Genomic DNA, 11,707 nt, shown 5'->3' with positions numbered 1-11,707 from the left:
TGATATTCTTATAGTTTGTTTTGCCTTTTATTTTGATTCATTTAACATTACAGTATTGCATGCCTTGTGCTAGGTCCTTTCTACAAATTGCTTTTCTTTAGGTCAGGCAAACCTGGGGCTCCAGGCAAGGCTGGCTTAATATTCACCCCTTGCACAAACCAACACCTTCATGTTTGTGCTATGGAAAAAAGCTGTTGATTTATCATTGACCAGTCTTTTAAAAGGCGACGCTAAAGGTGAAATACATCTCCCGAAACTTGTCCAAGTTGCCATATGATGAGTTACAAAAATATTTCTTGTTTATTGTTCCATTCTCATAATTATTCCCAATATCTCAGCCATATGTTGAGTATTTTTGTTAAAAAATAAACTATTCCTTTCATAGGGTGCTTGTAACACCTGGTAAATACCTTCCCATCCTCTGGTTTTCTACTCCAAGGCAGTGCTTTACTTGCCTAAAACCAGTTTGTTTAAAGCCACCTGAAGATACTGTTACTGAGGCTTAATTCAGTTCTGTGTTCAGGTGTGTGCTTATCTTTAAATAGTCCCCCAGCAGTCACACTGCAAAGGCAATATTAGACACATGCCTAACTGTCTGCTGACTTGAGCCTAAATAGCCTAAATATCCAAATAATTAGATTAATTTGTGGTTGATTGTGGAAGACTTTTGGCCTAGGAAATGAGAATGCAAAAAGTATGCAAAGCAGTTGCAGATGTGTATTTCCCAGCTAACTTGGAAGAGACCATGAGGCAAAACATTGACACTGGGCGTGCGAGTATGTCTGAACATTAAAGTGCTTTAAGCTCCTTTAAGGAGCAGCTTGGGTATGAACCAAAGCTCGGTTTTAAATTGTTTCCGCAGCAGAAGCAGAGAGGCTCTAGGCTTGCATTATTTATTTTTTTTAAGGCGCTGGTAACTTCAGGGATTTTCCCATGTTTATGGTTTAACAACAGTAGAGCCAAGTATGCTGTAGTTAATGACAAAAGCATTAAAAAAGAAGTATGTGGGAGATCTGGACTCACAAACCTCTCTTGGGGTCTTGGGCCGGCCAAAAGATTTCCTCAGCAAAGAGGTTGGCCACTGCTTTCTCCAGGTCGTCCTCTGTATGTGCTCCCAGGCAAGGACTGCTGCTCACCATGGGAAGGGTCTCCAGAAGAAGGTCCTAGGGCATTACTGTAAGCCCTGTGATAACAACTCAAAATCACCCATGTACAGAGGGTGGCACAAGCTGTCCATTTCCAACTGAATAGGAAGACCTGACAGAGACCCGTAGCATGGAGAAGGGCTCCAGTGGGACTGGTGTTTGTAAATGAGATGGAGTTGTATGATAATGAAAATAGTTGTGTTAGCAAAAAATATTATTTTTAACATGAGGTTAAGCATCTTGCTCAAGTTTAGCTATCTAAGAATTACATATCCAAGACAGTATCCAGAGTCTTCCTATGTAGGATATACAGAGAGATGGCTTTTGAGGGGCAACTGTGCTGTTGTGTTAGTGTCCAGCAGAGGTCAAGCAAATTATGTTTTTCAGGCACCTGTCTCTCTGTAGCCTGGGAAAAGAAGCCTAGTTTGGAAGCATAACTTTTTTTATTTTATTAAGGTGTCTGTTGTAAACCTCCCTTGGGATAAGACCCTGTGTTCATCCATATATTACAAAACGATTTTCCATCTTAACTGGCCATGCTCTGAGTATTTTCCACCTATTTGTTGACATAAAGGTGTGTGGAAACCACAAACCTCCTCCAAGAAGGAGGAAATCTCACTTGGGGCTGATAGGGTTACCTGCCAACTGTTTCAAGCGTCCCCAGTTTCCAGCCAAATACTCATCTATATGGTGTGTTTGCTGAATGCTCTCTGTGTGTGCGTGTGTACATGTAAACCGATTCAGCCTGTTGGTGCTGTGGGACATCAGAAGACTTCCCAACAGGGTGATCTTGCACCACAGCCGTCATCTGACTTGCTCTGTGGTTGCACATGTTGTTCTAGTATGTCCCTGTTGGCCTTTGTGCAACCTGTTTCTCATGCAGCCACCAGTCTGCATTCAGCCCTAAACTATTCCAGGATAATTGGACTTATAGGTCTTCAGTGCCCCTTTTCCCCAGCCAGTTTCCCAGGTGGGAAGGGCTGTGCTCCCACCTGGTGCAGCCTGAATGTGCTTGGCATGTCCCTGTCATTGCAAATACTGGAGCTGTGGCAATCCCACTGGGACCTAAGTGGTCCAGCACATCCTGCTGCAGAGCTGGAGTTGAGGACTGTCCCTGGACTAAAGTTGCATTCTAGGAGAGGAGTGGCTCAAAGGGTATAGCTGTGCAAACAATGCTTACCCTCAATCAAGATAAACCTTCCCGGGGCAGCAGCTCCAGGAGGTGCAATTTGCACCTCTTTGCACAGGCAGAGGTGTGAATTGAGTGAGGAAGCAGCCAGGATTTGAAGGGAAACCACCTGGGTTGTTTTCCACCAGGCAATAAGGAGAAATGGACAGTCATTGTGCTCTAAAACTCCAATTTGTTGTCCTCACCTGCATTTTTGGGTCATAACAATCTGGGAAGCAGGTTTATGGGTGATCCAGCACCTCCTGCCCTTATGTAGAACAGGATGGTACCACTGGGCTGGGCTCTGTGCATGGGCGGGAGAAGTGGTGGTCCTGGGTGGCAGGCCTCACTTCTCTGTCTTAGCTTTGCTCTTTAAAATTACTAAAAGTTGTTTCTGTTACACTTCTGGTTGGCATTTGGATGTAAAAATCATGCTGCTATTTTGAAAGGTAGCAAAGGTCCAAAACTATTAATATAGTGTGTGATTTGTGTGCAGAGCTGGGTGTTGGCAGAGTCGAGTCTTCATCTTTTGAAGTTGCAAGACTGCTCAGGAGTAACAAGAAAATGTTTTTCTGCAAACTTCACAGGAAACATAGCACCCATTTTACCTGTTCATATTTATAGAATGCTCCAAGCACAAAGAAGAGCATTTAATGAACTTAATGAATCCATCAATTAAAGAAAATTTCCTATGCTTTCTATGATCCGCATGCTATTTCAAGGCCATAGTCTATTCAACTCAGCCCAGTAGTCCCTAGCAGATATAACAACTGATATATTTCAATATTATAAGTGGTATACTTTCAAAAAGAGATATTAAGTGAAAGGCATTAATGCATGCATTACACAAAGATAGAGATATGTTAAATGCTTTCGCAGAAATTATATAATACAAGCATCTTAAGAATCTTCTGCAAATTAGTCTGTGTTTAGTCATTTTCTCTTTTAAACAAAAGTTAGAGATTATTGCTAGCAAAAAAACCCCCTATTTTAGACAAACACAATATGTCCTGAAAGATCCAGTTTGTCATGTCTATAGTCTCATTGGCTGTGATTTGTATATTAAAAAGATTTTAATTGCTCAGGTAAGTGCCTGCACCTGCTAAGACATTGAGTATTAGAGCACCTTATTCTAATCTCTTATAATATAGGGCACACTTCACCCATAAAATAATTCTCTACACAATTATAGCTCAGTTTTGCTGAGGTAGAAAGTGCAACTTAACAGTTTGGTTTTACTCATTATTATTAAAATAATGCAAATTAGGATCATTAGGTAGCAGTTGTGTAGTTAACTACTCAATAGCCTGGTCACTGCTTTTCTTATCCATTACAAACAATTACAGGGATGGAGATGTGTTACCCCCCAGCTTAGGCTGTGCTGGGTGGGGAGCAGCCCAGAGACCCCCAGGATAACTCCTCCATGCTTGAACTGCCATTTGTTTGAAAGACAAAAGTTTCCTTCGCATCTCCTCCAGCACATGATTCCTTGAGGCATCTCTGACCTGCTCTCCAAAGCAGGTAGGACACTGGGCAGCCGTGTGCACCATCAGTGAGTGGTGGTAGAGGTAGTAGGACCTTTCCTGGGAGGAACTGTGTTTTTCAAGGCACCATCCTGTCCCTGCAGCTCTGGGGTGTAGCATAGCTCTCTGTCACCTAGGGCTAAAACCTGCAGTGAAGATCTTGCAGCCTCTTATGACCTTTGAGCTGTGATTAAGAGTGCGTGAAATAAAAACAATAAGCTCTCCAGCACATAATGAAGGAAACAAAGTCAGTATACTATAAACCAACCTCCTTACAGCAGGGTCATACATAAATCTAACAAGGGGGTCATTTAGGGATGCCCAGGGTTTGTTCTGACCACTGAATTACATGGGCTTTGAGCCCCACGCGGTTTCCCTGAGCATTGCACATCCTTACACACGCATTCTGATAATATCTCGCTTGAAGAATAGCACTGTATTTCCTATCTGAATTCTGCATCTTTAGTAGTACTCTGTTTCTTCCGGTGCTGCTCAGTGCCCTGTTTTGTCTATTCAGATGTCCCTAAAGCTGCTCAAGAGTTGCTGGAAGATGGAGTTTTGTGTAATATTGCGATCAGTTTTGTGTAAGCTGCTTTGTTTTTCTCATACATTATTTTTTCATTTAACTGAGAAATTTTTAATTTTAGAATGTAGAGGTTCGTTCTGAATTGGAACAAAAGCACAAAGTTGAAATTGCCTGTGAAAAACACATTTCTAGGACATGCTATTTTGAATTAGTCAAAATGTTCTAGTTCAATAAATCAAAAGGTTTCATTCCAATTATGTATTTCTTTTTTTTTATAATTAGGAATATAATGTAAAGTAACAGTTCAGAACAACTTTTTCTTTTGCAAAGAGTAATTGACTCACTCTGTTCCAATGAAATTTAATTTTAGAGTGTATTCTTACCAAAACACTGTGGTTCAATTTTGTTCTAAATGAAATTCTATCAAAACGTGCTGGCTCCTGCACCAAGTTCCTATCCGACAAAATGGCATTTCCTGATGGAGAATGCTTTATCCCAGCTTCTTTGACCAGCTCTTGTTCATTACTCTCCCTTACTATACCCTTATTGAAAGAATCCCATGCAGCTGAAGAGGAAAAATGCCATGCTCTGGAGCCCAGGATACTTTACGTAGTTCTTAACTGCAACTAGGAAATACAACGCAACTGGTCTGTGCTACAGATAGTGGTTCAAATTAGTCTCTGGAGTAACTCCAGTCCCTTTAAAGGGGTTGCTCCAGGAATAAAGTTGACCCTCCTGTTTTCATCCAGGTGGGTTTCTTTACATACCACAAGGTAACTGAGTGGCCAAAGGATTTATCATTCTTGCAGGCAGCTCCTGCAGGTGCCGAAGCATGTTGCTGTAAGTATCAGGGTGATCTGTTTTATTTTGTCATATGTGAAGGAGGAAATAGTTGTTCCCTTTAGATATGTAACCCAGAAATGCCAATGCTCAATGCACACATATAGGTGTTGGGTAGAGGAACCAGAATGCCTTGGGTTCAGGGTGAGTTTCCACCCAAAGCTGGCTTACACGAAGTCCCTTTGGCAACCTGAGGGGGTCTTACAGCAGCCACAAATGCAAAGGACACAAAATTAGGAGTAAAGGTACCTCTTCAGACAGCTACTCACCAAAGTGGTGGTGAAATCCATCCTTAGCAGAGCTGGCTTCTTAAGTTCTATAGGAGCAGAAGAATAAAAGATGTTTCCAGTAAAGATTTTGGATGGACCAGAAAGCTACCAGTGTATGCATAGAAGGAATTATTTGGGATATTTTAAACAGAAAGAGTAATGGGATGAAACTGAGCTAAGGAAAACTTAAAGCGATGGTGTGGAAAAAAATTACGGTCTAGTGATCTGTGGACTGGTCTCCCATGAGATCTAGGAAAGCCATGCCATGCTGGCCAGCGAAAACTGTGGTGGGAATAGACTGAAAGGAAAATATTTTAGTTGTCAGCAGGATGGACAAGGTGCCCTACGGGATTTTGAGAGTGATTCAAGAAGTATTTGTTTTCATGTTTTGTTTTCTAATTGACCAAAACATATACAGCAGAGTCTCGCAGGACTGTGCTGAGCCAAAACTCCTGCTCAAGTCAGATGAAGAAGAACTTTTGAGCCTGGCCTGTTGGAAAATGTCCATTAGTGAAATTGTAGGAGGTATGAAATGCAAGAAATTCCCTCCAAAATGCTCATTTTGCTGTACATCCTCCTTGCAAGAGACATGTTTGTAATTAGCAATTGCTTCCAGTAAATGGCTCTCTGATCATGACAACAATCCAATTTGAAGGAAATTATTGTAAAAACACAATTTATGGATGGGCCCTTATGCTAACAAGTGCCTCGCCGGTGGAACGCCTCTGTTTGCAGCCAAGCATTTGCCAGCTTTTGTATAAAGAGTTTGGTTTATGGCTTGCCTGCTACAGGCATCCTACAGCATTGTGGAGAAAGACAGACCCTCCTGAAGACAGCTGATGCACCATGGCATGTCATGGTTAATGTACACCACAGTGATGTGCACTGTCTGAATATATTTGGTTTGAAGGATATAACCCATGAAGAAACCTCTTAGAAAGGACTCTCTTTTTTTAAAATATTTTTTAGGCACTTAGAATAATATTGTCTCTTGATGTGTTGCTGATGTAAAGTCCTTATTGTTAGATGTCCCGCCAGGGAAATCCCTTTTCTTTCTCACCAGCTGGAGTGTCTAGGCTTGACATAACAGAGGAAAGAAATCTTTCTCCATTTACTCCATTCTTCATGAGACCTTATTACATCTTCAGGCCAATAGAGTCTGCAGTATTCCTGCACCACAGAGGAGGATCCTTGACTATTGTGTTCACGATCAGCCTCTCCTGGTTGTCTCTCATCCCCTGTGTCACCAAGGGTACCGTCCTTGCCCTGCTTTTTCCAGGGCCCTTGGTGGTTATGCACGTGCAACACACATGTGCAGCTTAACACTCTTGCAATGCTGGCAAAGAGCCACCTTGGTGTTGACTTTTCGCCCCCTCAGGGCTAAAATTGTCCTGTCACTGAGTGCCCAAAGGGAGGGCAACACACTGAAGCTTATGCTTTTTTTATTACTATTATTTTTTGGTTTTCCAACAATATTATTATTCTGTAACAGCATCCATACCTTGTGAAGCAAATCTGCGAGCACAACAGCTCCTCGCCATTCAGGACACTTCCCTCTTGGTTCATTTTCTAAATCATAATTTCTCCAGAATTTGTAATATTTCTGTAAGCAAACAGGTTCATCTCTGAACTCATCAGGACAATGCTACGTTTACATAAACTGCTACCTGCGATGATGGGGTATATGGCATATTTTTATTGCAAGTGCAAAGAAAGTATTATTCAAATAAATGTAGGGAAAATAAAATGAGCTCGATAAAATTGGGATGCCCCTAGCAATCAGAGTTTCACTTTAAAATAACAATAATAATTGAGGCACCATTCTGCTCTCCTGAACTGCAATCAGTGGTTCCATACTCCAGTTTCTTCCACGGGCCCCCTCATGCTTTGAGGTGCTTTCCAGCCCAAGCAGGAGAAGAGGAGTCTGATCTCAGCACAATCGTCTTTCGCTTTGGAGTCTCAGCAAGCCCCATTTGCAAAGAAGCACAGAAACTGCAGCGGCTTCACTTCCCGTGAGGACAAAGCACATCAGAAGCGCATTGGCAAACTCTGTGTGTGGGGGTAAGGCAGCATGCAGGTAATTTGGGTTGAAAGCTGTAAGTGAATCACAGATGTCAGAAGTTTCATATTTTGTGCAAGCAATGTGTCTGTGGTGGGTGAGGAGTTATCCCAGCACAAAGCGACCATCTCAGGAATGAGCTGGAGGCAAGCTGGAGCACTTCGCCCCACTGATGGACAGGCTGACCTGTGCTAGGATCTGGCTCCATGGGGCCATCGCCTCCCAGTTTTGCTTGCTGACCTCAGTGCTTTTATGCGGAATAACACCACATGTGTTTATCACACAGCTTTATGAACAGTGAAGGTTTATTACATTGCACTTAAACCTCATTTAACCTTTTCTCGGGAAGCAATGTTTTAAAGTGGGATTGTGGGAGTTTGCAAAATCCTGGCAAGCCGCTTCCTAAACAGGGCGTACACAAGCTCCCCCAGGACAAAATGTAGGTGCAAACCCCCCATCTGCTTCCTCCCTTTTTCTGCCATGAGGCCAAATATTGCACCCTGGTAAAGATTTGTCAGAAGACATAACTTCAGGTGTTTGTTTTTATTTTTAAATTAATCACTGGCTCAAAAATGCCTCCTCCATAGTGGCACCTGCAGCCCCAACACCCTCTCTGCAGGTGGCCTTGGGGTAGTCCTCAGGCCCCAAGATGTCCTGTGAGCTGTTATGCTGCTCAAAAAGCTCTTCTCCTGGAGGGAAAAGTGAGAGATAGAAAACTAGAGCTGAATAGTACAGAAAGCTTTCTGGCAGGAGCAGTCCCCAGGGGAGCTAATGCAAATCCCATCACTTGGGATGGTAAAAACTTGAGTGAATGAAGTTCCAACCTAAAAATAGTGGGGAACCATCCTCCATAGACAAGGAAAGGACCTGGGAGACTCCAAAGCCGGGTCATCTGTTTCCATGTGCAGTCTTAGTGAATTCTATTCATGTCCTGAATTGGCCCTTAGTGCGTAAAATGTTTGCGCCACTTGGGAATGGAGAAACATGATAAAAAAAAGGTGAGATAGGACCAAGAATATTTAGTGAAATCAAGGAAAGCTTAATTCTAGCAGAGTAAATAAAACCTCACCTTTGGCTTCTGCAGAGTCAAAAAAAAAATAATTACCATACCCATAAATTCTCACCATGCCAAGGCTGGGTTGCAAAACATGAATCCCCTTGCACATGCCCATGTCACTTCCTTATACTGGTGAGTTAGATGGCTGTTGATATAGAATTGGTGCTGCCACAGTGTTGTATAATCCAGGTAAAGAAAATGAGTTTTGGTTAGACTTTGCTTTGATTTACTTGATTTTTTTTAACATTATTTTTTAAAATTTTATTTTCTACTTTGTACTAATGTTCTGCTTGGGTTAAAGGGTCAGTTTGCTGACATGATATCTTAAACCAATACATTTTTCTTTGTTCCAAAGCACCCCAAGTGCTTTGCAGTAAATACTGCAATTAGTAGAGGCCATGCAGCCGAGAAAGATAAGATTAGCACTGTTTATTGGGTCCTCCGCTCAAGTTTCCCATGAACTCAGGGTTTTCCCTGGCGGGGAATATCCTAGTATCCAAGCTTTATCTGAGCTTTGAGCATCTTGCACCTGACATCCCCTCCACTTTCTTGAAAATCGTCTCACATAGAAGCTCATAAACACAAAGGTTCCTTGACATTGTCAATGAAGATATGTCGTCTTAGAAAGTCTGAGCTTCTGCTAGGTGCAGCCAAAAGTAAACAGTTGTAAAAAGGTCTTCCAAGTTCGTGGCAAATATTACCAGATGTTGATATCAATAATTTTTTGTAGCTCAGGGAATGAGCGGAGGAGTTGTAGAAATAGCTATATTTAAGGTGGTTGGGCCAAAGAGTACTGCTTGCAAAGCAACCTGGCAATTAAATCAATTATTTACTTAGTGGTAAAACTGCAATGGGTTGAGTCTTCCCAAGTCAACTTAGAGGTAAGCAAGAATGTGCCATAACAGCGTGTTTTTGAACCACAGCATAGAAACTTAATTGATTTACTCTTTATTCTTTTCAAAAGACAGCTGAATGTCAAAGGTCTTTCTTTTGTGAAGTACTGGAAAACCCGTTGTCAAACAACCTCTACTCATTTAATAATTTATCCCATTTTGTAAAAGAAAGGCAGCTGACATGCAGTAAATCTAGTCCATGTTTAAATTACTGCATTGAACAATAATAAGAGGAATGAATAATCTAGTACATCTATTTAAAATTAAACATATATGAAACTGTTTTTCCAAATGATCACCAAGGGCTATAGTTTAAAGGCAGGACAAAAACCATGAACAGAATGAAAATGCTGAACAGTAGTTTGCAAGTGGCAGCAGAATTATTTATTCTATTTTTTCTATACATAAGGAATAGAGCTAAATGAACAATGTTTAAGCATGTCAGAATTTCATCAATTTTGCATGAGCATTCACAAATATCCTGGTGGGGGTAATTGCTTGCAAATACATTTAAACTAATGATATGTTATATCCTTACTTGATATAAAACTATTAAAAGATACGTTATTGCATTTGACAATGCCATGAAGCTGGGTCAAAGCTTAATGACAGATTTCTGCATTTGTAAATTAAGATACACTCTGCTGGAAGCAAATATTTTGTAAAAATAAAAGCCATCTACTCTGAAAGTTTGATCATTGATCTAAGGTTGCTTTTTGGTTTCTCCAAGCACTGGGCTTGCAAACCTAGAGGAAAAGGAGATTCCTATGCAAAGGCAACTCTGAAAATCCAGTGTCATTGTTCCCCATGCAACAGGACTAACAAGGCTTGTAAAAGATATCGTGTGGTTTTAACAGTCCAATTGGAGACTTGAGGAATGAAGCCTATGCATCAGCTGGTGAGATTACTTGGGTTTCCTGAAGGAAGAGCTGGATGGTTCATTTTATCTAAAGTTGAGGGTGCTGAGGAGGCTTTTTAGCCTGGGAAGAAATTCAGAAGCCAGTACTGAGAGCATCAAAAGACTCTGAAGAAGCCAGTCAAATGGAGGTTGGTGTGATGAGTTTGTTACGGTCTGGCCATGTCCTCCTTTGCTCAGGTGCCTGTCTGAGGCATCCCTGGTTGGTTCAGCATGTCAGGACTGTGCTGTGGAGCAGCTCTGTGTGCATCAGCAGTTATTTTGGTTTTACCTTATGCAAGTTTTCAATCCATGTGGCACTATGCTGGTGAACAATTCCAGTTATTTACTGGGGATTATAATAAATATGAAATATTTAGAAAATAAAATGTCTACAGGGTGCAGCCAGGCAGCCTTCAACAGGAAATGGAAAGGTCTTGGGTTGGTGCAGACAGCTGAGAAATACTGTGCTGTCCCAGGAGAAGCTGTAGTTTGTTATGGCCATAGGAGAGATACTGATAAATTTTTACTACTGGTTTCTGGGGATTTTGAATTCTGTGATGATGTCATTACACAGCTATGAATTATATCCATAATCACAAAGAAAACCTATCCCTTGTGAAGGACGATGCATCCCACAGAGACCCTGCTGCAGGCTGCTGCTCTATGCCCAGCAGTACACATACAGCAAGTAGGGAGGCAGCAGGAGTAATGATAAATTCTCATTTACCCCATCCAGGAAGCTGGCCCAAACTGCTGTGATGGCACTGTAAATGAGCCCAGACGGGTCCCAGGCCATGCCCGGGAGCTCGCCCCAATGCTGGCGTTGTGGTGGTGGCTTGAGCATCTGCTCCAGGATGTTTTGTTTGCACTCACAGTGCCTCTGCTGCAGCCTGCGGTCCTCCACTGCATGGCAATACTGAAATATCCTTTCCCATCACCTCTTGTGCTCTCTTTCACTTTGAATTGCTCTGATTCCTAACATCATTGAGGATTATTATAACCTCCTTTCGTAACGTACTATAAATTTTATTATAAAGCACAAATTCTTCGTCTCCCAAGCCCCATCTTACAGGGAGAGAGTGTGCTGTAGTTCTTCCACTCGTGGTAATGTGAGCAGAGAGCTAATGAAGGTCTTTATGTAAATTTTCCAGTTATCAGGTAAAATCTTCACATCGAAATCTGTCACATGTTATAAAAATTCTTTATGTTATCAAATGCTAATGATGACTCAGAACACAGAGCCCACGGAGGAGCTTTGAAATCCTTCATAAAAACTGCATTCGGCCCCAGCAACCGGAGCCTTGGATTTCTACTCTGACTACTCCAGTT

This window comes from Phalacrocorax aristotelis, chromosome 3 (genome assembly GCF_949628215.1).
Source record: "Phalacrocorax aristotelis chromosome 3, bGulAri2.1, whole genome shotgun sequence".
Lineage (NCBI taxonomy): Eukaryota > Metazoa > Chordata > Aves > Suliformes > Phalacrocoracidae > Phalacrocorax > Phalacrocorax aristotelis.
Note: the sequence above shows the minus strand (reverse complement) of the source record.